The 24599-nt window shown below is 39.5% G+C and overlaps 1 long non-coding RNA gene across 2 annotated transcripts; it reads left to right on the forward strand.

Annotated features, from left to right (window-relative positions):
• The first annotated feature begins 1680 nt into the window (after positions 1-1680).
• LOC111583974 (uncharacterized) lies at positions 1681-20557 on the forward strand. 2 transcript variants are annotated; one of them, XR_008602094.1, is made up of 7 exons: positions 1681-1695; positions 7156-7343; positions 9678-9817; positions 11294-11424; positions 14873-14982; positions 16438-16664; positions 18975-20557. It is a non-coding gene; the product is annotated as an uncharacterized LOC111583974 (long non-coding RNA). The 2 variants fall into 2 exon arrangements; XR_008602095.1 differs by having other exon boundaries at positions 11297-11424.
• The last annotated feature ends 4042 nt before the right edge of the window (positions 20558-24599 follow it).

Below are 24599 nucleotides of genomic sequence, written 5' to 3' on the forward strand. Positions count from 1 at the left end.
TTACCGAGAATGTAGATGATATTATCTCACTGATCTGCTGGACGAACACAATAATCTGTATTTATTAAATGCTGGATTAAAGCCGGTGGTCAGTGAGCAGGATGTATGCCAAGATTCCAAAATATTTTAATGCAAACTGAAAAAATAATTGAACATCAAAATCATTCATAGTCAGATAAGCTAGAGACATTCCAGAAGTTGTCTTCAAGTAGCACAATCCGCAGATGAAATAATACAAGAAGCAAGAGATTAGTGAGCACATTCCACCCATAAATCGTTTTCTAGCTTCCCTATCCTTCTGTGTCTTGTGGATCTTTTTCTAATAATGCAAACTGATAACTGAAAGGTACAAGAACACAAACGTGCCTGTAATTCACTGCTGGTGCGCTTTTCCTGAGCAGAAAGTATTTGTTGTTTACATTCCATCAGTTGTTTGTTGTTGTTTTTTTTTTAACCTTAAACACACTTCTATTTCATTTTCTAATGTTCTCAAAATAATTTTTCATATTTTCAATTTATTTAAATAGAATAGAATTTCTTCCAAGTGATGCAATTCCAAATGATACTTGGGAAAGCTAAAGAAAGTTCCAAATCTCAGGTTGAGCCGATTTGCTCCATAAATGTAAAAATTCAATTCTTTTGCTAGAATAGAAATTGCTTCCCCTTTGAAAACAAATATTATTATTATTTATTGTCTGGGTTCTGGATAAAGAGTCGCTTCAGCAAGTGTTAAGGCTTGTTCACTTTTGGTGCACCTTATTGCTTTGTTAGTACAGTTGTAGTTTTATTCTCCCATCAGTCGAGACTCAGTAATTTATGATGCCAGAGTGAATGCATTTTTTTTTTTTTTTTTTTGGAATTTGCATTTTTTTAAAGTCTAACTTACAAAAATATTCAGACCCTGTGCCGCTCTTGAATTTCCCTCAGGATTGAAAAAGTCAGCATCCATCCAGCCATCCATCCATCCATCCATCCATCCATCCATCCATCCATCCATCCATCCAGAACCTGATTGGAGTCTGTCTGTGGCAGATTGAGCTGATTAGAGGTTAGAAAGAGGCACACCTGTGGATGTAAGGCTCTACACTTCACACTGCATGTTAGGACAAAAACTGAGCCATGAAGTGTAAAAACTCTGTGAAACTTGCAGAAATCAGAGTGAGCATATAAAAACCAATTCCAAAGCTGTGAGTGTTTTCAGAAGCACATAGCTGTGACATGGAGGAAGTTTGGAAGCACCAGGACTGGCACTGGTGTTGGCGTCTAACCAAGTAAGAGGATCCTTTGTCAAGGGAGCAGTTTCTCTAACAGAACCTCAGAGGTCCTCTGCAGAAATGGAGAACCTCTCAGAAGGACGGCCATCTCAGTAGCGCTACATCAGTTTGTAAAGCTGGGAAGCTGGACAGAAGCCACTCGGTAAACAACACAGGACAGCAATGAAAAGACTGAGAGTACGAAGGCTCTGTTCTGCTCAAAGAAAACTTAAAACTCTTGGCAGATCACCAGGTGCTGCTGATCACCTGCTCATGGCCTCATTGCAGTGTAGCATGATGATGGCATCATCATGCTGTGGGGGTGTTTTCAGCGGCAGGAACAAGGAGACTGATCAGAACTGAGAGAAGAATAATAAATGTGCAGTGAAATACAGAGAGCTTTCAGACCCACAGAGGCTCAAAGGAAACGACGGGCTTCAGGGTAAGTGAAGTGACTACCTGTTAACAGAGAAACAAGATTAATGTTACATATTTACCCAACATATTCAAACCCAGTCATTATATTCTGCTTAGGAATAGACCCATTATCCGCCTGCCGATTATTATGGCTGATATCTGTATTTTTACAGACTATTTATTGGTAAATTAAACACACAACTTCAGGTCTGATGTTGCCTCCTCTCTCTCTCGTCACTCTGTGGTCTCAGATATTTCTCTGCAAAAACTGAACGAGAAACAAGCCAGTGTCACAAACCAGGAAATTAGCTACTTTCACAGTGGCTAAGGCTATGTTAACGACTAGTGGCTAAGTTAGAAGGCAGCAACAGACTAACCTGAAACAGTTTCAGGACAACAATAATTAATGTTTTAAGATCTGGACCTTGGTGACAATAAAAGTGAAAGAACAGTGAAAGAAAATAGAGAAGAACAGAAGATGTCACTGATAAATCTCATTCAATCCAACATCAACAGAGGAGGGCGTCCAATTTAATCATTTCTTTTTTACATATTCAGTTATTCTCATCCTTATTAATGAAGAACCCTAGTTATGAATGACAGGTTTCCAGCTATCATATGCTGTTAGAGCCTTTTATTGTATGTTGTTTCCAAATATCGGTTATCGGCCTTTCTCGATTACCAAATTATCTGCACTGGTATCGGCCCTAAAAAAAAAAACAATATCGGTCGATCACCACTGCAGGCTGAGCAGCTCATTCCAAAGACTCCTCTAAACTGGGACTCCAAGGTGTTCCCAGGTCAGATGAGATATACTCTGCCTGTCCAAAAAAATAGTCACACACTAATATTTTGTTGGACTGCCTTTACCTTTGAGTTCGGCATATATTCGCTGTGACATCATTTCAATGAGCTTCTGCAAAGTCACAGCATTTATTTCTGTCCAAAGTTGGATTCATTTTCTACCAAGATCTTATGTTGATGATGGGAGAGTCAGACTGCTGCATAAAGTCTTCTCCAGCACATCCCAAAGATTCTGAAAGGGGCTGAGGTCTGGACTCTATGGAGGACAATCCATCTCATGCTCCCTGAACCACTCATTCTCAATGTGAGCCCCATGAATGCTGGCATCATCATCTTGGAACATGTCCATGTCATCAGGGAAGAAAACCTCCACTGAAGGAAAGACCTGGTCATTCAGTATATTCAGGTATCAGCTGACCTCATTCTTTGAGAACATAACGTTGCTGAACCTGACCAACCCCAGATCATAACCCTAACCCCCACAGGCTGGTAGATACTAGACATGATGAGGGCATCACTTCATCTGCTTTTCTTCTTACCCTGATGCCCCCATCACTCTGGAACAGGGTAAATCTGGACTCATCAGACCTCATGACCTTCTTCCATTGCTCCAGAGTCCAATCTCTATGCTACCTAGCAAACTGAAGCCTTTTTTTCCATTTAGCCTCACTGATCAGTGGTTTTCTTAGAACTACAGCTGTTTAGTCCCAATCCTTTGAGTTCCCTTCGCATTGTGCTTGTGGAAATGTTCTTACTTTCACAATTAAACATAGCCGTGAGTTCTACTGTTGAATTCTTGTGATATAATTTCACCAAACGTTTAAGTGAACTCCGATCACGATCATTAAAGAGTTACACATTTGTTCCTCGAATATGATGGTTCTCCACTATCCTTCAGGTTTTAATAATGCGTTGGATGGTTCTTAACCTGATTTTAGTAGTTTCAGAAATCTCCTTAGTGGTTTTCTTTGCTTGATGCAGGCCAATAATTTCCCCCTTCTGAGACAGATTAACATCCTTTCCATGACCACAGGATATGTCTTTCAATACGGCTGTTTAAAAAATGAGAAGCTCCTCACTGCATCAGCTAGAGTTAAATAAGTGGTTGCAGCTGAAATGTCTTCATCACTGCAGTAATTATCCAGTGGAAGGATCTTACCTATTTGGTTCGTTGAATCCAAGTGGCGACTTTTCTTTTGGACAGGCAGTGCGTAATCCTTCCAGCAAATTCTGGATCTCCTTCCAGTTGGTTGCACTCAGAAAACCTCCAAGGACAGGAACTCAGAGACCCCTAATCAGATGACTGAACCACACAACCTTCCGTGTTCCTGATAAAACACAAGAAAACAAACTCCGTTATCTCGAGACAATCAAATAATTTACTCTGGAAATAATAGCAAGCACAGCTGACCTTTGCTTTTGTAATTCTGTGCTTACAAAGACCACCATGCTGTCAGTTAATCCAGTCACATGAAAAATATACCACTGATATACTTTACATAGCTTTTAAAAATCTAGCATTTAATGCTGTACCAAAAAAAAATCTCAGACTTGCATTTTTTTTTTCAGGAAAAACTTTTGGTTTTCATTTTTTTTTTGGACTTCCACAAGTGTTTTGCCTCAACTGAACGAAGTGCAGTGAACGAAATGATCGACAAAATGGAAGTCACCGTTTTCTGGAGCACGTGGATCATATTCGTGTGTATTCGCATCAGTTTATTTAGTTTAAATCGAGGGCAATATGTTCCAGTCAATGCATTTCAAAATGATGCTTATGACGAGACAAACTTTGTCACAACTCACTTTTAAGGCAAAGGTTAAAGCAGCTTCACGCAGACACTTTCTATCTGGTGTTATTTTAAATCAGTCATATCTGAGAATTGATTTCTCGTCTTTCAAGTAAGTGCAAACAGATGAAACTGACTTCATTCTTCCCATGAGGGTTGGAATGTAGATTGACGGGCAAATTTTCCTTCCATCTTCATCGCGATAGGCCGTGTTGTGCTCCATCTGGTCGTAAACAAAGATCAAAACAACTCTTATCGCTTGAGGCAGCAACGCGCCACCAGCCCAGATGAAGCGATCCAGCGGTTTCTGGCAGAGAACAATGATCTCAGACTAACAACTTAGATACTCTACCGCTCAAAAGTTTAGGGTCACCCAGGTAATTTGATGTTTTCCATGAAAACTCACACTTTTATTCATGTGCTAACATAACTGCACAAGGGTTTTCTAATCATCAATGAGTCTTTCAACACCATTAACTAACACAATGTAGCATTAGAACACAGGAGTGATGGTTGCTGGAAATGTTCCTCTGTACCCCTATGGAGATATTCCATTAAAAATCAGCCGTTTCCAGCTACAATAGTCATTTACCACATTAACAATGTCTACACTGTATTTCTGACTAAGTTAATGCTATCTTCATTGCAAAAACAACTTTTCTTTCAAAAATAAGAACATTTCTAAGTGACCCCAAACTTTTGAACTGTAGTGTATTTGCTACACCAAATTTCCCAACTAATTGAAAAAAATAAGCTTTAGACTCTCCAAAGTTGTAATGATCTCAGTTTAGACTGATTAGTATCAAATCCAAACAAAAAAAAACAGCCTCAAATCCAAGTGTGCAACGCTCCCTCAAGAAGACTCAAAACTTTACATCTTGCCAAAGAAACGTCTACAAACTACTCAATTAAGGGTCTAAAAACATTCGTAAATATCAGATTTCAACAAATTTTTTCAATAATTTCCAAAAAAATGGTTTTTACCTGGGCTGCACAGTGGCGTAGTGGTTAGCACTTTTGCCTTGCAGCGAGAAGGTCCCTGGTTCGTGTCCCGGCTTTCCCGGGATCTTTCTCCATGGAGTTTGCATGTTCTCCCTGTGCATGCGTGGGTTTTCTCCGGGTACTCCGGCTTCCTCCCACAGTCCAAAAATATGCTGAGGTTAATTGATTATTCTAAATTGTCCGTAGGTGTGAATGTGTGAGTGCTTGTTTGTCTTTGTATGTAGCCCTACGACAGACTGGTGACCTGTCTAGGGTGTCCCCTGCCTTCACCTGAGTCAGCTGGGATAGGCTCCAGCCCCCCCCCCCCCCCCCCCCCCCCCCCCCGCGACCCTAGTGAGGAATAAGCGGTGTATAGATAATGGATGGATGGATGGATGGTTTTTACCTTGCCATTGTGGGTTATTAAGAGCAGGGGAAACACAGATTTTACTCATTTAAAAATACAAAAGTAGGTAAAAGGTGAAGGAAGATTTTGAAGTCTTTTTGAATACGTGACCTGCTGTGTCTGTTACAGCAGCAGCTACTGTAAATGCAGCTGCAACATTGCTTTTCTCCCTTGTAGCTGTGTACGTGCTCACTCTCCCATTATTGCTGAATTCTGCGCCCAATGAATCACCCACAGTTGAATAACAAGTTTCAACACTGCAGTTGGTAGTGGCTTACAGTTACCTCAGTTCACATGACAGGCTGTAAGTGTCAAAATATAGATTAACCCTAATTTCTTCAGAACTGCTCTGCTTGCAGGTTTGCTTGGATACGTTTATCATGAGAAAGCAAAGCTCGCTCTCTTGTGAGAAGCTGATTTGTGCCAGAATACTGAGACCGAAAAAGCAGTTTTCTTGTAATAAGGTAATTAGTGAGTAGTATTGCATTGCCAGGAGGCAGATTGCATCTTGAGAGCTGCAGCAAATGATTTACGCTGAAAACATGTCAGACTGTACTTGTATAAAGTTAGAATTAGAATTGCTTTATTGTCATCATACATGGCATGACGAAAATATAAATAGCATCCACCGGACGGTACACAACAACAAGCAATAAGTAATAAAATATCAGCATTAAATGATGTAATCAAATGTACATATATAACAAAACAATATTTAAAAAAGTTCTAACACAGGCAGAATTTGCAGTCATTCTGTTAGAGCTAACATTCAAATCAGTCACCATTATTTAAGAAGACTGACCCTGCTTGACAGAGGAGCATCTTGAGAAATCTGAATGTTTTCCCAATGAGTGCAGAATTTAACCTGTTACCATGTGAAAGCAGGCGTTACCTCAAGATAATAAAATAATTTACTCCCACATGAAGCCATGCAAGCATTAACTGTAAGCAGGGTTTTTCTCTGCTACTCTGATTTTGTGCATAATACCAGGAAGATACACCATGAATTTATTTGGAAAAAAAAAATAGTCAGCTGTCCTTTGATGCTCTTAAAAAATTCCACACTTGCATTTTTTTCTAGGGAAAGTCACATTTACTATTTTTGACATAACATTACACACAATGTGTCTGTTTGGTGCTATTTTTGGCATTCCTTAGACACGAAATCTTAGCTTCCAGCGAATGTTCTCACAGAGGAATTCTGCGTAAAAGGAACTTTTTCAGATGGGCTGGTCAGGAGGCTCAGCTGTCCTCCTGACTCGTCCAACTGTTACCGTCGTCCTTTAGTGGACATTGCTGACATCAGAAGTGACCGTATAACTAGAAGTTGGTTGAGAGACTTCACAGTTTTTGAAGTCTTAACTGCCCTTTTCTGCAAATTAATCAAGTTTTAACATGTCCCCACAGTGTGTCTTTCAAATATTCAGCTGTGAATATTACAAAGATGGTTCATTGCACCATGACTGTGTAACTCCTGGCTTTAAACTGGTTGTTCTAATGTCTGTAGCTTTAGATGCAGCTCATCCCCTTCAGGAAGAAGACTCTCTCTGTGTCTGGAATTAAAAGTGTTAGGAAAGACATCTGACCATTCAGCGGCTGACTCAGACATGATTGTGTGAGGTCTTCTGTTGCTTGCAACTCCTTCGATTGATCATTTCGCCAGGCAACATCACAGACGTTTAGAACTTGTGTAAGGTGAGTTTGTCACACAATGTTGCGGTTACAAAGTCAGTAGTTTTGAGTTGCACAGCCCTAGATTGGAAATGACTTTGACGTGACCGCTGGTTAGCATGCCATGTCAGTGAGAGGCCACTGATTCATATCAGTTCTATCCGCTGACAACAGAAAAATATGTAAAGTAGAACAAATTAATTGGGAATTTGGCTGGATTAAAATACTGTATTTGTGAGCACAGAGAGCAGGAGAGAAGCAAATGTCGCACTGAAGCACAACCAGCGACATAAAAGCACAGTAACCCAACCAGTCTTTGTTTATTCATTTCAAATTGCTCCTAAAGTTCCCACCATCTCTGAATGTCTCTCAGCTTTACAATTTCCACAGAGCTCTGACTTGCAGATGGTAGCGTTAGCCACATTAGCCACACAACGTGCTAGCACAACATCTGATCAACATCCTTCTGTGGAAATCAAATGTTTTCGTCGTAGCATGAAAATAACTTCAAATTATAGCAGAAAAGAAGAAGCAGTTGGTCTTGTTGTGCTACTGGGGCATGCTGAGGCCTGGCTGGGCTGAGACTACAGTTTGTTCCCAAATCGTGGGATGGGGATGAGGTCACCTGCACAGGCCTCATTCATTTGGTTGAATGCTTCTCCTTTTTCTGTCCAAACAACTCCATTTTTATCCCAGCCAACCACAGAATTAGTTGAGGAGCTTTTGTGAACCTTTCTCCGAAAAGCGGAGTCTAAATCCTGCCTTGACATGCGTGTCCTTTGAGCACAGTCCTTTTACTTTTTCATTATTGTCTTGGTGCTGGCACTTGGAATATTTGGACATTATCGACGTTCCCCTCTAGAGAGGAACCACAATACACACTTGTCTCTCAGTGAAGGACAATACTAACAGGCTCACCAAGCTCTTGGCTTGTAGCCAAGACTTACAATTCACTAATGACTGATTAGAGCATCTGTTGTTGATTGTGTATTAGAACGCTTTATAAAATGGTAGAAATTACCAGGAACATGTGAAATGGTATAGAAGATGCACTTTGTCCAAAAAAAAAAAAAAAACTTTGGATTTTCATCTGTCAGTGTGTTGCATTTAAAGCCTTTAAAGAGTTCAGATATAAAAGTAAACATTGGTGATTAAGTAGATAAATGGCAACAACATAAACTCACACAAGAAGAAATAAATATGGGATAATATATAGTAAACAATGTGTGAGTGTGTGTGTGTCATTTTAGTCACTCTTTGTACTTTTAGACTCTCAAGTTCTCCAGAAACTTTGAAACTTCTGAATCTGCGTCTCCTGGAAATGTGACAACACTTGGCAGAGTCATAAAAAAATGTGTGATTAAAGGAAAGTACTTGAAACACAATAAATTTCCCGTATTGTTGACTCATCAAACATAGAGTGCCTCCACCTCTACACTACTGGCCACCAGAGGGAGCATTTCTCAAAGGTCTTTAATTCATTCATTTAATCATTCATTTATTTTTTTATATTTGTGCTGTTTTCTGGATAGTTTTGAATAAAGAAACTCCTTTTTGCTTTGTTCTCTGGTGAACATTTTACCTAAATCTCCTGCAGCAGCTTGGCATCAACGCTGCTGAATCAGAGGAGTGATTTAAAACAGCTTTGGAGGCCATGGCTGGAACAATAAAAGCAGCTGATTTATTTACCTTGGTTCCAAAAGAGCTGCAAATGAGGATTACTGTCAGTTGCTGGTAATTTGTCGATTATTCTATTCATCTATAAAATGTCAGAAATTGGTGAAAAATGTAATTCCAATTCCAAAAGACAAAGACATTCAGTTTGCTGCCATAGAGAGAGAAAGAAACCAGAAAATATTCACAATTAAGGAACTGGAATCATAGAATTTGTATTTTATTTTCCTAAAATTATTACTCATATCATTAATCCACTATCAGAATAGTCGATTAACTGTTGTAGTTTTTGTTTCCAAAAGCATTTTGGGCACACTCTGTAAATGACAAACCCACGTTTTACTTTGACTTTGTGCGTAATTACGCACAATTTGACTGTTCATTTTTATCCCAAGGGTTGTTTCAAGAGGTTCTTAATTTAAGGAGGCAACAAGGAAAGATGAGGTCAGAAAATTGCACACTAGGGTGTAGGAAAATTCAGCAGCTACTCTTGAGAAAAACATGTTTTTCTTTGTCCATAGAAAAGACGATTAGGTGGAGTTAATAAACAACATTTTTTGCATAGTCGGTAAACCGGATTTGCTTCTCGCCCTAGTCCCCGTCAGTTTCTTTTTTTTTTTTTTTTTTTTTTTTTTAATTCAGCTCAGTCTGTTAATAAGATCCTGTGTTTTCGGTCCATCCCAGATTCTGGTCTTGCTTGCGCCTTTTTAAACTGCGGCTGCGTCAGGTCCGGATATTTAAAGAGTCTCCAGCAGCGTGAAGCAGCAGCGACTTTTCTCAACAACAGGATCCACTTCACAACTCCGAGGGACTCACCACTGAAAGTGAGTCACTGTCGCGCTCTTTTATTACATGCATACTAACTTTGCATTCATCTTTGACTGAATATTCTAAAATTAATGCACTTTTCTTCTGTATTTATTTAGCAAATACTCAAACAGCACTGTAATAAATGTGGTAAAAACAAGTGCACGACTAGTTACCAAACTGCAAGCATTCCTCTCATTTTGCATCTCATAGCTGAGAGTAATAATTCTAGTTTGCAGTTTGTAGCTTTACTGGGGAAGAAACAGCTGAGGAATAAATACTGGCACCTGTTAGTTAAGCTACATGTGTTCTGAAAAACTACATTTTTGGAACAATTTATTGGCTTTTTACAGATTTTCCCTGACTTCCCTGAAAAACTAAAAAATCTGCAGTTGTAGGAATAATAATTTGTTCTTTAAGAAAATTCAACCATAAAATTACTTTTTTCTTCCTGTATTTACAAATAATTAGGTATTTGAAAACTAAATTATGGACTGAAGAATGATTAATTTATTTTTTTTTTTGCTGTTTTACAGACAATATCTAGTAAAACTACAAAAAATAAAGCAATCATTTATATGTTGACTGAAAAGAATGCCCACAGCAAAGATCTGTATTTGTACAAACAATAATATAATTAGTTTTATGTATTTAGGTCGGCAAAATAAATTAATAAATAAAAATCATTCATTTGCATATATTTGTCATTATAATAAGGACCCAAGATTTATTTTACAGATTTTTCTTGTTTTGTTAAATTACATATAACAAGTAAAATCAAAGAAAAAAGTAAAAATGCATATGTAGACTATAAAAAGACAAGCTACAACTGTAAAAAGTAAATGTCCACATCAAAAAGCTATATTTTTACTAATATGAACTTTATACTGTGGCCAGGGAGTTCTGACTCTGCAGAACTCTTGGTTGTGGTTTTATAGATTCTCCACGTTTTGTGAGCGATGCACAACAACCCTGTGAACAAACTCACTCAAATCTTTGGTTTTTGTATTGGAACAGGAAAAATTACTCACCGTCTTCAGTTCCACCTCCTGAAATTAGTCAGTTTAGTTCTTTTATATATGACAGCTGTGATCTGCATTTCTCACCATTTCATGACATTTTGCCTGAAAATATAATTTAGTCAGTAACAACAGTTGAGACTGATAAATAGTTGGTTTTTTTTGTCTTGGGTGGTGATTTCTATTTCTGTATTAGTGTGCCAGTAGGAGATTTCAAAGACTTCTTTGTTAAATACTAAAATATTTCATGTTTGTGTAATAAAATGAAAACCTGATGACACTACAAACCTGCTGCTACTTCAATCTAAAGAAGTCGCTCTCTGCAGATACTAGTAGAAACAAATCATCATCATAATGAGTTAAAAACCGAACAAAACTCAGCTTTTTTTTGTTCTGAGCAGCGGATAACAGTGATGGTCTCTATCAGTTGTCTTTAGTGCCAAAGACAATCCTTTTCTTGTCTCCTCCTCATAGCAGAAACCACTAAACAGACAACATGAATAAACGTGAAAAATGTGTCCTGAAGATTAAAGAGGGAAAGTACGTGAAAGTCCGGACGTTTAGAGGTGAACTGAAGCTGTGTATTGATGAGTCTCAAACTGCAGGTAAGAACTGTACAGTTTTTTTTCATTTAATCTTTATTCAAATCCCAAGACTTCTTTGAGGACAGTTTAAATTATGCTGAAAGTACAACCAAAGAGAATAAACAGGAAAACAAGAACAACAGAAAAGCAGTGCAGTCTGTGATCATGGTTTTAAATTGACCTACTAAAATAAAAGCAGTTTTCCCAAAGTCAGTGCAAGCAGACTCCCAGTGTTAACTAATATCTCAGCCAAGTTTAACCGAGAAGTTCTGCTGTTTAGTGCTTTAAAAATAGATGTTATTGCCAGAGATGACCAGCCAACTTTGTTATCCAGTGGTGAATTAAATAACTGTCCCTAGTAATGAATGTCAAGGCAGTGGTGTGTGCAGATGTTTCTCCAAAGAAAGTGATGAATGGATTCAGTAAAAACAGAAGTTCAAACTATTTTACTGTATGTGATTGTGACATTAAACATGTTCATTGTTAGTGTTTAGTTCGAGGATCCAACAGCAGCATACATGAGGTGACTTTAAAAGGCAAAAGGCAGTGTGGTATAAACCAGGCGGGCAGCCAAAGTACACGAACCAGGCTGAGGTGGAATTCTGAATCCATATGCAAGGACACAAACATAATGGGAATCAAGCAGGCAGACAGAGCGAGCACAAAAACAGTCTGGCAGAGTGTTTATTCAACGGCATATTTCCCTCCTCGGCTACAAATCTGCTCCAAAGATTTGCTGTTGCTGCACGAACTTTTGATCTCACAATTGTGTTCTTGAGTGTTGTTACAAGTGTCCCTTATGGGCGGTTTTCCTGTTTAACAGTAGATCTCTGCCAACACAGACCGCCCAAATCGAGCACCAGTATCTTATTTTACTAGTGCTATTCTTTTCTTCAGATTTGATTTGTAAAGTAATTTTCTAGCTAATATAGTGAAAAAAATGGACACTGTTGTTTATCTTACTCCAAAAGTCCTACAAGAAAACATGTGGAATACATAAAGAAAGTGAGGTGGCTCAAGGTTTGGAGAGAAGGCATTATCAGATCTGAACAGAAAATGAAAAAGTATTCCTCTCAAACTGAAAATCCATGCTCTTGAGTAAAGACAGAAAAAGTAACTCCACAGCAGAGGGAAAGTAGAAATGAACTAGTAGTAAGGCTGCGTTTGGTTTTCCTTGGATGCTGGAGCTGGAAATTGGACCTCATGCCAAATTCACAACGCACCTTTGGTAATTACACTGTATTACCAAAGATATTGAGACATCTACATTAACTTTAATGACATCCCATTCCTAACCAGTAGGGTTTGATATGGAGCTGATCCACCCTTTGCAGCTGTAACTGCCTCAACTCTTCTGGGAAGGCTGTCCACAAGGCTTAGGAGTGTGTTTATGGAAGTTTTTGACCATTCTTCCAAAAGCAAATTTGTGAGGTCACACACTGATGTTGGACTAGAAGGTCTGGCTCTCAGTCTCCACTGTAATTCAAGATTCAAGACCTTTGTTCATCACAAACACAATTATACACAGTATAATGTGCACTGAAATGTATTGTGCACCTGTTCGAGACTGAAACAATAAGAATAATATAAATAAAGAATAAAAATGCACAATAAATAAAAAATACAAATATGAAGATATATGTTTATATAGATAAATAGAAATAAGCAAAAATAAATATATAAATCAAGGTGTCAAATAGGGCAAATTATATATATATTATATATACAAGGCAAAGAGTAAACCGTGTAGTGGATAGGATTTGCAGGTTGATTGTCTATTGAGTCTACTGTTTCAGGTTCAGCAGGTGGACAGTCTGTGGGAAGAAGCTCCTCCTCGTCCTCTCTGTGTTTGTCTTCAGGCAGCGCTAACACCACCCTGGTGGCAGTAGAGAGAACAGTCTGTGGCTGGGGTGGGTGGGCTCACTCGCAATCTTCCTGGCCTTTAACCTGCATTGTTCTGCAGGTTGGGGAGGGTGGTTCTGATGGTTCTCAGCCAAGAGGACCACCCTCCTCAGGGCCCAGAAGTCCTGCTGGGTGCTGCTGCCCATCCAGGTGGCGATACTCCCAGACAAAACACTCTCAGTGGTGCAGGTGTAAAAGTTCCTGATCACCTTGAGAGGAGCTTAAAGTCCCTCAGGCGTCCGAGGTGGTCGATATGCTGTTGAGCTTTCTTCACCAGGGTGTAGATGTGACAGGACCATGCCAGGTCCTGCGTGATGTTCACACCCAGGTACTTGAAGCATTTATACCAAAGGTGTTCTATCGAGTTGAGTTCAGGACTCTGTGCAGGCCAGTTGTTTCCTCCACATCGACGACGCTCGTCCATGTCTTTGTTGACCTGCTTTGTGTGCTGGTGCACAGTCATACTGGGACAAGAAGGGTCCATCCCCAAACTGTTTCCTCAAAGTTTGGAGCATGAAATGGTCCAAAAGATCTTGGTTTGTTGAAACTTTAAGAGCTCCTTTCACTGGTACTTAGAAAGTTAGTTTATTTAGGGGTGAAGCCTAACCCCTGAAAAACAACGTCACACCATAATCCCCCCTCCACCAAACTTTAGACTTGGCACAATGCAGTCAGGCCAGTACCATTCTCCTGGCAACCGCCACACCCAGACTGGTCCATCGGATTGCCAGACAGAGAAGTGTGATTCATCACTCCAAAGAACACAGCTCCGCTGCTCTAGAGTCCAGTGGTGGCTGCCTTACAATACTGCATGTAAGGCTTGGATGCAGCTGCTCAGCCATGGAAACCCATTCCATGAAGCTCTATATACACAGTTTATGAGCTAATCTGAAGGTCACATTAAGTTTGAAGGTCTGGTGCTATTGACTCTGCAGAAAGTTGCGACTCCTGAACACCGTGTGCCTCAGCATCCACTGACCCCTCTCTGGGATTTTACGTGGCCTACCATGAGGTGGCTGAGTAGCTGTTGTTCCCTATTGCTTTCACTTTGTTATAATACCACTAACAGCTGACCGTGGAATACTCAGTATCGAGAAAATGTCACAAAGGGACTTGTCGCACAGGTGGAAACCTATCACAGTACCACGCTTGAACTCACTGAGCAACCCATTCTTTCACAAATGTTTGCAGAAGCAGTTTGCATGTCTTGGTCTTTGTTTTTATGCACCTGTGGCCATGGAAGTGATTGGAACACCTGAATTCAATTATTTGGCGTGTCCCAATACTTTTGTCAATACAGTGTATACATCTATACACACACAAATACACACATGTGAGGTAGAGCTGTGAGGGAATGGGGAGTGGACAGGTGAGAGTAGCCTCTCTGAAAAGGTGGAAGAATCAATGACGGGAGCTTTAAAACTAAACTGGAACAAATGACTGAATAAAAAGACAGAAAACCAATACTGTAACATTAGTCACGAGTGCATAGACTGTCTGTGCTCGTTGGATTATGTGTTACTGCCTTCGGTTTAAAGTTAAGACATTGTTTTGTCTCTGTCCTTAGAAACTGTGATTATACAACAACGTTGCCCTGAGGGAGATGTCGAGATGGCCTTCGAATTCCCCCATTCTGAAAAGCACTGGTCTCCAAAGGTGGAGGAAAACTCCTTGAAGGTAAATATAAACATTTAACACAAGCAATAAGCAGAACATATGCAGACATGTTTGCTTTTCAGTATAAACTATGAACGGAGAAGGAAAAAGCAAAGAAACACTGTACTAATAATTAACAGTGAAACCATTGTCATATATATGTATATTTTTCTCTGTTCTTGATTTCCGGCACAATTACTTACCATATCTATCATTGTGAAGAGACTGCTGTAAGAACCATGATTTCCCCCGACCCCGTGCCAGAAGCACACACACACCCACCTAGCTTCCACAAGACATGTTGCCGAACGGAGTTTCATTGTACCCTTGCAATGACAATAAAGCTTCTTATCTTATTATCTTATCTTTTCTTTTTTCTTTAATGTTTGATTTACTAAAGACCGTGAAAACATCTTTTCAAAAAGTTTCCTCGTCTTACTACCGAAACAGCTGGAGTAATGTGCTGCTTGAATTAATGTTGTGTTGATGTTAAGAGCAAGGCGACGGTCAAAGCATTATTCATTGACAGACCAGTGAGTGATCATATATATCTAAAGACACGATGTCCAGTTAGAGGTTTGAAAAACAAAATGCTATTATCGGTGGCTGTAGTCTGGTACGTTTTTGTCTGAACAAGTACGAGGGCACTTCAAAAAGTTGTTGGCCTTACTGGAAACAAGGGGTGTAACTGCCATTTAGGGCCATAACTGTATACTATTAAACCTTACAGCCATTTTCAGAGTAATGATGAGGTCATGTCTGCTGTTGAGGTGCATCTGGAGGCTCAAGATGGGACCTTCCTCCATGAAGGGAATGTTGGTGGACCAAATGCATTTAAGTTAAAGAGGCTATGCAGAAAAACACTTGAGAACAATCTCTCTGCTGTGATAGTTTCTGGTGAGGCCAAGTACACTTGTAGGTCCACCAAAGTGTTCTGGCTGGGAGAGAGCAAGTTTTTCCAGCATTTTTTTCAGCTGAGTTGTTATGATAAGATATATCCTTAGAAGAAATGTGTTACAAGTACCGATTAGCCACTTTACCACTGCTTCAATGGCAGACACTAGGTCAAAAAGATGTACTTCTGAACAAAATTTGTAACATTTATATTGTGTTAGTCTGGCAGGTGGTCTGGTACAAACATAAGGCCTGTACTGCAAAGCATGATTTGGGTTTAGCAAAGTAATTTCAGGTTGAATCCTGAGTTTTCAGGACTATGATAGTGGTTTCCTTCACTTCAGTCAGCTGCGAGTTTGCCACCCTGACTGCATCTTTCACTTACTTGATTTATCGTCTTACAGCAAGACAAAGCAAACTTTTCATAGGACTAGATGATAGATTCTGGGTTCATCTACTCAACTCAAAAGGGTTCATTACAGCTGTCAAATTAACTGCAAAACTAATTATTGTACACATTCCGGTCTCTTTTCCTGCTTGAAATGGAATCATTACTAAATGCTGTGTTTTGTGTGTTCGCAGTTGGAGTGCTTTGATAAGAACTCTAATTTACCTGACAGTCATTGGTTCAAGAGGATAAACGATGGGGGTGGTGACATTTACTGTCTGAAATCTGTGGTTTCACCTGAGCGATACGTCTGCCTGGAATCTGTGGTTTCAACCAAATCAAACCGCAACAAGTCCACTCTGGGGCTCTGTCAGACCCAAAGTCAGTCTGTTCGAGTGACTCATAGCAGGGTCAATTAGAGGTATGTTATAATCATTCAAATAGAAACTGCTTTTAATGTATCTTTTTTCATCTCTTGCATGCATCCTCTTTTGTGTGTGTTCTGAAAATATTTCCCCAGTTTTAAAGTAAAATCTATACCAGTCACTGAGCATTTGTGTAGAATGTAGATGTATCTCAGCATGCACTATCCAGGGCTTTATGTATCAAAGCAGGTACGAAATGTGAGAACTGCTGGTACAAAAAGAAAACCAGTGTTTATCAACAGGCTCATTTACATTCCATGTTTAAAAGTTCTATACCCTTCAATGATGTCAAGTGTATCGCAAAAAATATGTATGTAAAGTTTGCAGCCCTAGTTTCTGGCTAAAATACTTTTTAGGAGTTTATCTGGCTTAAGCTGTCTGAGGTGGACAAATCTTTCAAGGTTGTTGCTGATGCCTTGCACTGGCTTCAGATGAACCTACAATAGTTAATGTGAATTTTGTTCCTCATCTCTTACATTGAACAGGAGAAATGACAACAGTAACCAAAATCTGTTGCATGGGCACCTGACTGTTACATAGATTTGCAAAAATGAAGATTCTGTTCTTCAATGTTTAGTTACTTGCAGGCTTCCCAGCAGGCATTAGGTTTGCCAGTTTATAAACTTTGCATAAAATCTTATGGCAAACCATGCAGTGGTTGTTGAGGAATTTCACTCAGAACCATTAATATTAATGCCATTGTGATGCAAGACAAACAGTTAAAGGATCACCAAAGTCATGAACCTTGATCTGCACCAAATTCAATACCAAATCATCTAGTTGAGCTCTGGCAATGCCTAAGGAAGAACATTGACCAGCTGGTAACCCTAGAAGAAAGGCTGAGAGATCACCATCATCCTCAGGTTGTCCGTTTGTAGAGATAATTCAGTCTGGCCCAAACAGAAGAGCTGCTATTCCTGGTGAAATTACTTACAGTTATTGGCAGCACAATGCAGTGGTTCTTTGTAACACAGACAATTACAGCTGGATGTCATTAACAGCAATTAAGTAATATAGAGAAACAATAAAATAATAGCATTAATGGTAAATGTTCACTCTCCAATTTTTTGTTATTTAAATAAAAAACAGAAATAAATCAGGCATAAACTATGAGGTATGTGATTAATAAATGAGGTCCCCGGTGGCTTTTAGATTATATTAATTCACTAAAGCCTTAAGGAGTTAAGAAGTTTCTGGCCAATTTACCCCCAAGAAATCTGGTCTTGGACGTTAATCTAATCTGACAGACCAGGTTATTTAGTGTTGTGATGTTTACAGATCCAATCTTTCAACCGCCAAAATTGCATGCAGGCTCATTGGGGCCGCTTTAATAAGATAAAATAGTTTCACTTTTCACTTATCTGGGGTCAGGTTATGCTGGCAGCAGGCTAAGATGTCCCTCTTCATAGCAACATTTTCTAATTCCTCCTGGACGATTCCAAGGTGGTCCCAGGTCAGATGAGACATGTTATTCCTCCAGGAAGTTTGGGTCTACCCTGAGGTCTCCTTCCAGTTGGATGTGCCCAAAGTAGCTTTTAAAGAAAGGCAACCTGGAGGCGTCCTAATCAGATGCCCAAACCACCTCAGCTGGCTCATTTCGACAAAAAGGAGTGGCGACTCTACTCCAAGCTTATCACATCTTAAACATATCACAATATCTTGCAGTGTGAGCCCAGACGCCCTACAGAGGAAGCTCATTTTGGCAGCTTGCATCCGCGACCTCATTTTTTCAGTTATTATCTAGACCAAACAGACCATAGATGAGGGTTGGAACGTAGATCAGTGTGTAAATCTTCACCACAATGGCCCAGTACAACGCCTGCATTACTGCTATTGTTGTCCCAATCCCTTTGTCTATGTTAGATCCATTTACCGTCACTCATCAACAAGATCTTTATATATTTAAACTCCTTTAAACTTACAGACATGTTCAAACTTTTTGCTCCACATCTTACCCTCATTATTTCGTGATAGATTTCATGCATATTATTCTAATATATGTTAAAAGTTATAATACCTTAAGTTTACACCACTATGTTTTGAGTACATATGTTTTACTTCTGGTCTTCAGTCCAGTAGCATTCGCCATAATTATATCATCTCTTACTTTTAGCACATCTTACCCAAAAATATTACACTACATCATCTACGATTGTGCTGATTATAAGCCAATGCTCAACCAAACCTCTCCCTCTCATCCCTCTTGTTGTGCCTGCAGCTGCATCTCGTCAACCCAAGAACTATCTGCATCCATTATCATGCCTCTTGTAATGAATTTACCCTCCCTTTCTGTCTTGTTTCTTCAGCAGGCATCCATCACCAACTGAGCTTCACCTCCTATTGCATAACTCAAGATTTCCCTGCTGGGGTCGATGGCCTCCTCTACATTCTTTGGACCAAACAGACTGTCTTTACTTTGGCCTTCTAGTAGGGCAAAGTGCATTCTTGTTAAGCTGAATTCAAGTGGAAATTCTAAACACAAATGCGACACAATAACTGCTAAGTGAACTATGTAATGCTGAATTATGGAGTTACACATTTAAACTGTTTTCATTTTTGTGTTCAGGACTTTTTAGGTGGGAAAAAAAAAAGTCATAGCTTCATACTGCCCTAATGTAACTGCTGCACAGTGGAGCCTAGCATCAACTTTATGTGACATTAACTAATGTTAGTACATGAAAAACTGAGTAGCTGTTTCTATGCGTCAGTATGGCTTAGACTGGGATTTTATGTTTATCCCAGATATCTCCAATGAAAGTTTGTAAAGCTACCTGCTGTAAGAGGCACATGTTGGCATGAATTCTCAGCTATTTGTCAATGTGGCTCTTCTCAAAATCAGTCTACTTTTTAGTCATCTCTTCATTCATAAGAAATTTAAACTGAGCTGTAACAGGAATTTAGTTTTGTATCCACAGAAAAAGCATTAATGGAATGAAGGCCTAGCCAGCTAGCTAGCAGGCTGTAGGATGTGATCATGGGAGATGAACTGTCACCCAGCACAACCACACAGTTCTCTCTCAAATTCTGAGAGATACCAAACATTTCCTTTGAATTTTGAAACCTGATTTCATATCCCTGTTTTTACTAATTCCAATCTGGCCGTATGGTTGATGTGACAAACATAGAAAACATGTATTTGTGCTTTACAAGGACTTTCACTTTACAGATCAAAAAGAAAGGACAAAGCCGATGCAGCAAAAGCACAGATATAATGAATTTTTAAGTCCACATTGTAATTTCTAATGATTTTTGCAAACATTTTCTACTTAGATTTTTTTTAAACCCATCAGCTCACCACCCCAGTTTCTAGTGCAGCATACCTGAATTTTAACGTCTCCCTGCCTAAACTGTACTAACTCAGCTGACTTGTTTTCTCATTAGTCATTAGACTTTTCACAGTGCTATTTTACATGACCAGTAAACTCATCTTCTAAAACCAATTCCTTTTTAATGTGAAAAATGTTTCTCAAATGGTTTTGATATGAGGATATTTAAGTGGGAAAGGGAGAGGTTTTTATTTTTTTATTTTTGTGGCATGTTCGTGTGATTACTGTATGACGGAAGTGGATGGAGGATGTTTGGGAACCTTTAACACAACTATATTCATCATCCAGTCTGATTCAGACTTTGTGGTGAATAAAACTGGCTAAACAGTTAAAGTAGTATCATACGTTACCAGCACCTAGAAAAAGTGGTAATAAATCCATCCAAAGTCAAGAGTATTAACGTTTAACATAACACTGATTCTCTGAGGTTTCTTCCGTTTTGAAGGTTGCTGCTCACCTTGTCATGTCTTTTTTTTCTTTTCCCGGTGCTGGGAATACATATATCTGTATATATACTAACTGTAAACACAAACATATTTCAATAAAGAGTGCTATTTCCTAAATGGTGTCCTGCTGTCATTTTGATAAGGAGTTAGGTAGCATTAGAAGTAAACATTAAAAGTTTCAGAATCTGTAAATCATGTTAGGTTCATTCTAACAAAAACCACAAACTCCCCTGTCACTGTAAAAACATGAGATAACTTCACTTAGTTTGATGAATACAAAGTAATCCAAAGAGTTAGTTTGACTCAACTTGAGAAAACAAGTGCCATTACCTTAATTCACTTTTGTTTTACATAGTAGCTCCAGTTAACTGCATAAATGCACCTCAAGCCACTTCACATGACAATTTCAAGATCATTCAATGATAAAAATAGAAACCCAGTAAATCTGCAGCAAGCTCTTTGCAAATGTGAGAAGAAAAAACTAGGCAGAACCAGGTTCAGAGAGGGCGGCCGTCTACCTCGACCAGTTAGGCTGAGGACAGAGACAAAATTAAAGCAGTGATAAACAGATAATGAACGAGAACAATAAGCCTTGGACAGGTTGGTGAGGCCAATAACTGCTGGAGCTTCAGATACTAAACTGAATTGATGGTTTAGTCACAGTGGCTATCATTGCACAAAGACATCTTTCCTTCAACATTTAGTCATTACATTTTATTTTCTCTTGCCTCTGCTGCTAAGATAAGGCTGGAGACTGGAGAAATAGCAAATCTATTTGTCTGGGAGGACAACTTTTCTGAGCCTGACTCATCAAAGCATACCATCATTCATTCTCTCCTCTCAAATAACTTTAGAATGAGTCGTGCTTTTGGACATTTACCTTCATTTGGCTGGAAACCAACTGTACACTTGTGAACCTTGGGTCCTGTGTTTTTTTTATTTCATTTGCTATGAAATGACTCCCACAAACTGAATGGGTGGTTTGCTTTGAAGAAGTGGCAGCCACACAATAATTCACTGTCTCATTTCCACCCCAACAAGCATAAACATACGCAGGAGACAAGATAGCCCTGAAAGGTTTCAAATCTCCTGGTTTTCAGCTTAGTGAATCATCTGTGCTAAATCTTTGCTTTCACTCTCTCGTTCAGTTGATTGATTTACGCACAGGTGCAATGAGTTGGCTGCAGCTGGCAGGAAATGCCGGAGCTCCACACCTCAGTGCTACCTGCAGCAGCACCTGCCGTCTCACACTGATTCAACTTACATGGAAATCTCAACACCAGCTGCACATTTAGAGCCAATGGCAGGATGCTGAAGAGATGTTTCATGATGGCTGGAGGTCCTTCCATATTCCTGCTGTGAGGAAATACACACAGAATGCAGAATGGCAAGTTCAGTGTTTTTTTTTCTTCAGCTTATCGGTCTTGAGCATGTTTCACATTGTTTCTTATCACTTCCTTGTGTCACACAAGGGGCTGGTGTCAAGTGGAAGAAAAGGCCTCAAAGCAAATGTGACCTCCTTCCCACGCTAACAAGAGGCATTAGTTGCTACAATCTTAAACCCACAAATAGATTTTTTTAATTAAAATTCACTGCCATCACCCTCAAAATAAGAAAGTGTTGTTTCTAGGTTAAGTTTTAGTAAGCAGAAAGTTTTAATTGAGTAGTAAGATTCCCTTGCGAACGTCATCAGTTGCAACAGAAAGCAGAGATTTGCAACAGTTCTAGAGGACACCAACTGCAGAGAACACTTCCATGTGTCCTCTTGGAGATCATCTGCAAATAAAATGTTTCATTATTACACTTGTTGGGATTACTGGCAGTGATGACGGCGCTGAATGAAACATTGGCGTGCAGTGAAAGTTATTTATGAGTTGAGACCCTGAAGGAACAGTGAGGGCTTATTGTTTCCTCTCGGCTTCTCAGCAGAGTAACGTTCCAATCATAGCATTCGTCTTGTGACTAGTATGCGCATGTGTTTGGGCACACCTATTCATTTTTCAAGCCTCACTGTGCTTAGATTTAAACATAAGTGAAAAACAATAGAAAAATAGTGATTCCCCTGATGTCACCGCAGCTTGTAAAATCAAATATGTTGCAGATGGTTTCTGCAGACCTCTAAAAGACCTGTGTGCAGTATCACTGTATGAGAGCTGAGAGACAGAAATACTAATGTGGGAACTCTGACCAGCTTATTCTGAACTGACCAACACCACAGCCACAAGTTTAAAAACACTGGGGTCATGACACTGTACTCTGCACTTCAAATCCCATTCTACATTTCCGTCATTTTTCTGTTTGATTCAGCAGATGCACACAGACACACGTTGTAATGGATTAGTGCTTTACACAGACACAGTGTAGAACTCACTGCTCAGCAGATGAAAGCCAGAACTTGTTGGAGAATCTCCAGAAATCTGATCCAACTCTCGATTAGCTTGCCGGCACCAACATCATTTCCCGACTCAAGTGTTATTGTCTAATTTTGACCTGACGCCCTGGACTTGCTGCCAGATCCCAAAAATGCTCAAGTAATGAACTACTTCCACTTCCTCCAATGATGGATTACAGATATACAAACACGCACCACTTAGGAGTGACAGGGAGTTTAAGTTTTATTTGCCAAAGTTTACATGTCACTGTGACTTTGCTTCCACTTTAGCAAAGCATCGATAACTGTAACTAAGCTGGCTGCACTTGAATGCAAAAATATCGTTTCCTGTCAGCATGTGCCACTGTTCACTTATCAAAACATATTTTTTATGTGTTGAGCACCACAAACAAAGTTCCAAAGTAAACACAACACTGAAACATTATCACATGATGAAGTTATTGTGGGCACATCTTAAGAAAACAGAAGCAACCACAACCACTTTCAATTGAAATGGTGTTTATTTTAACTGAACAAAGCACTGTTTTTGCTCCATTATTTTCACCTGCTAGTTTTCATTTTGCCTGTCTGCTATTCGATGCTGAGCAGGTAGTGTTTAATCTGTTTAATAGAGCTTTTTTGTAAAATAAAAAACTGCTGCAACTAGACTGCTGTGAATCAGAAATAATAGACAGTCTGGTCTCACTGCAATTCATGTATTATGATCATAAAATGATCTATTTTTTCATATTGACAGACAGGAGGTTTTGTGACACTCATTGAGACTTTCATACTAATGACTTATGATTGAAAGCATCTCTCTTGTCTGCACCACATTTATTTATCTGTCATCCTAGTGTGAGGAAATAGCATTTCCTTTTACCCAACATATCACAAAGAAATAGGAAGTGGTAGAACAGTTTCTTTTAGTGTTGTGTTTTATTGTTTGTTGGTTTGTTTTTGTGAAGACAACTAAAACTGATAGTTTTATTCAGCTAACCGCAGCACTTGATAATAACCATGAGTCCAAACTTTAACCCTCAACTTGCTGAATAGACAAAGGCAAAAAGAATGTATGAGTAAATTCTTTGGCTGAACAGTCTCTCGATGGTTACCACTGTCGCCCTGCAGCTAGAAGATCCCTGATTCGTGTCCCGGCCTGAGCCTGGCATCTTTCTGCATGGAGTTTGCATGTTCTCCCTGTGCATGTATTGGTTTTCTCCGGGTTCTCCAGCTTCCTCCCACAGTCCAAAAACACACTGAGGTTAATTGGTCATTTTAAATTGTCTGTAGGCTTGAATGTGAGTGTTTGTCTCTATATGTAGTCCTGTGACAGACTGGCGACCTGTCCAGAGTGTCCCCTGTTTTCACCCTAAATCAGCTGGGATAGACTCCAGCCCCCCATGACCCTAATGAGGATTAAACGGTGTATAGATAATGGATGGATCGATGGATTATTTGCTTCTTTAGAGCAATATGTTCATCAAAAGTAGCCGCTGTGTGCTAAAGCCGTGCCAGCATGCACATAGGCCTAAGTCAGGGATCGAACCATCAACCCTGCAATCATTGGGTGAGTCTTCTGTCATTAATTCAACCATGTTTATTCTTCCGCTACTCCACCTTTAGGTCATAGTATCAGCATGCTTAGCAGGGCACCCAGATTTCCTCTTCTCAGCAGCACTATCCAATACCTATTTCCAGGCCAGCTGAGATATGTGATCCCTCCAGCTGGGTCTTCCACAGGGTCTCAGTCGAACATGCCTGGCACGCCTGGCATTTGAATCAGAT

This window comes from Amphiprion ocellaris, chromosome 6 (genome assembly GCF_022539595.1).
Source record: "Amphiprion ocellaris isolate individual 3 ecotype Okinawa chromosome 6, ASM2253959v1, whole genome shotgun sequence".
Lineage (NCBI taxonomy): Eukaryota > Metazoa > Chordata > Actinopteri > Pomacentridae > Amphiprion > Amphiprion ocellaris.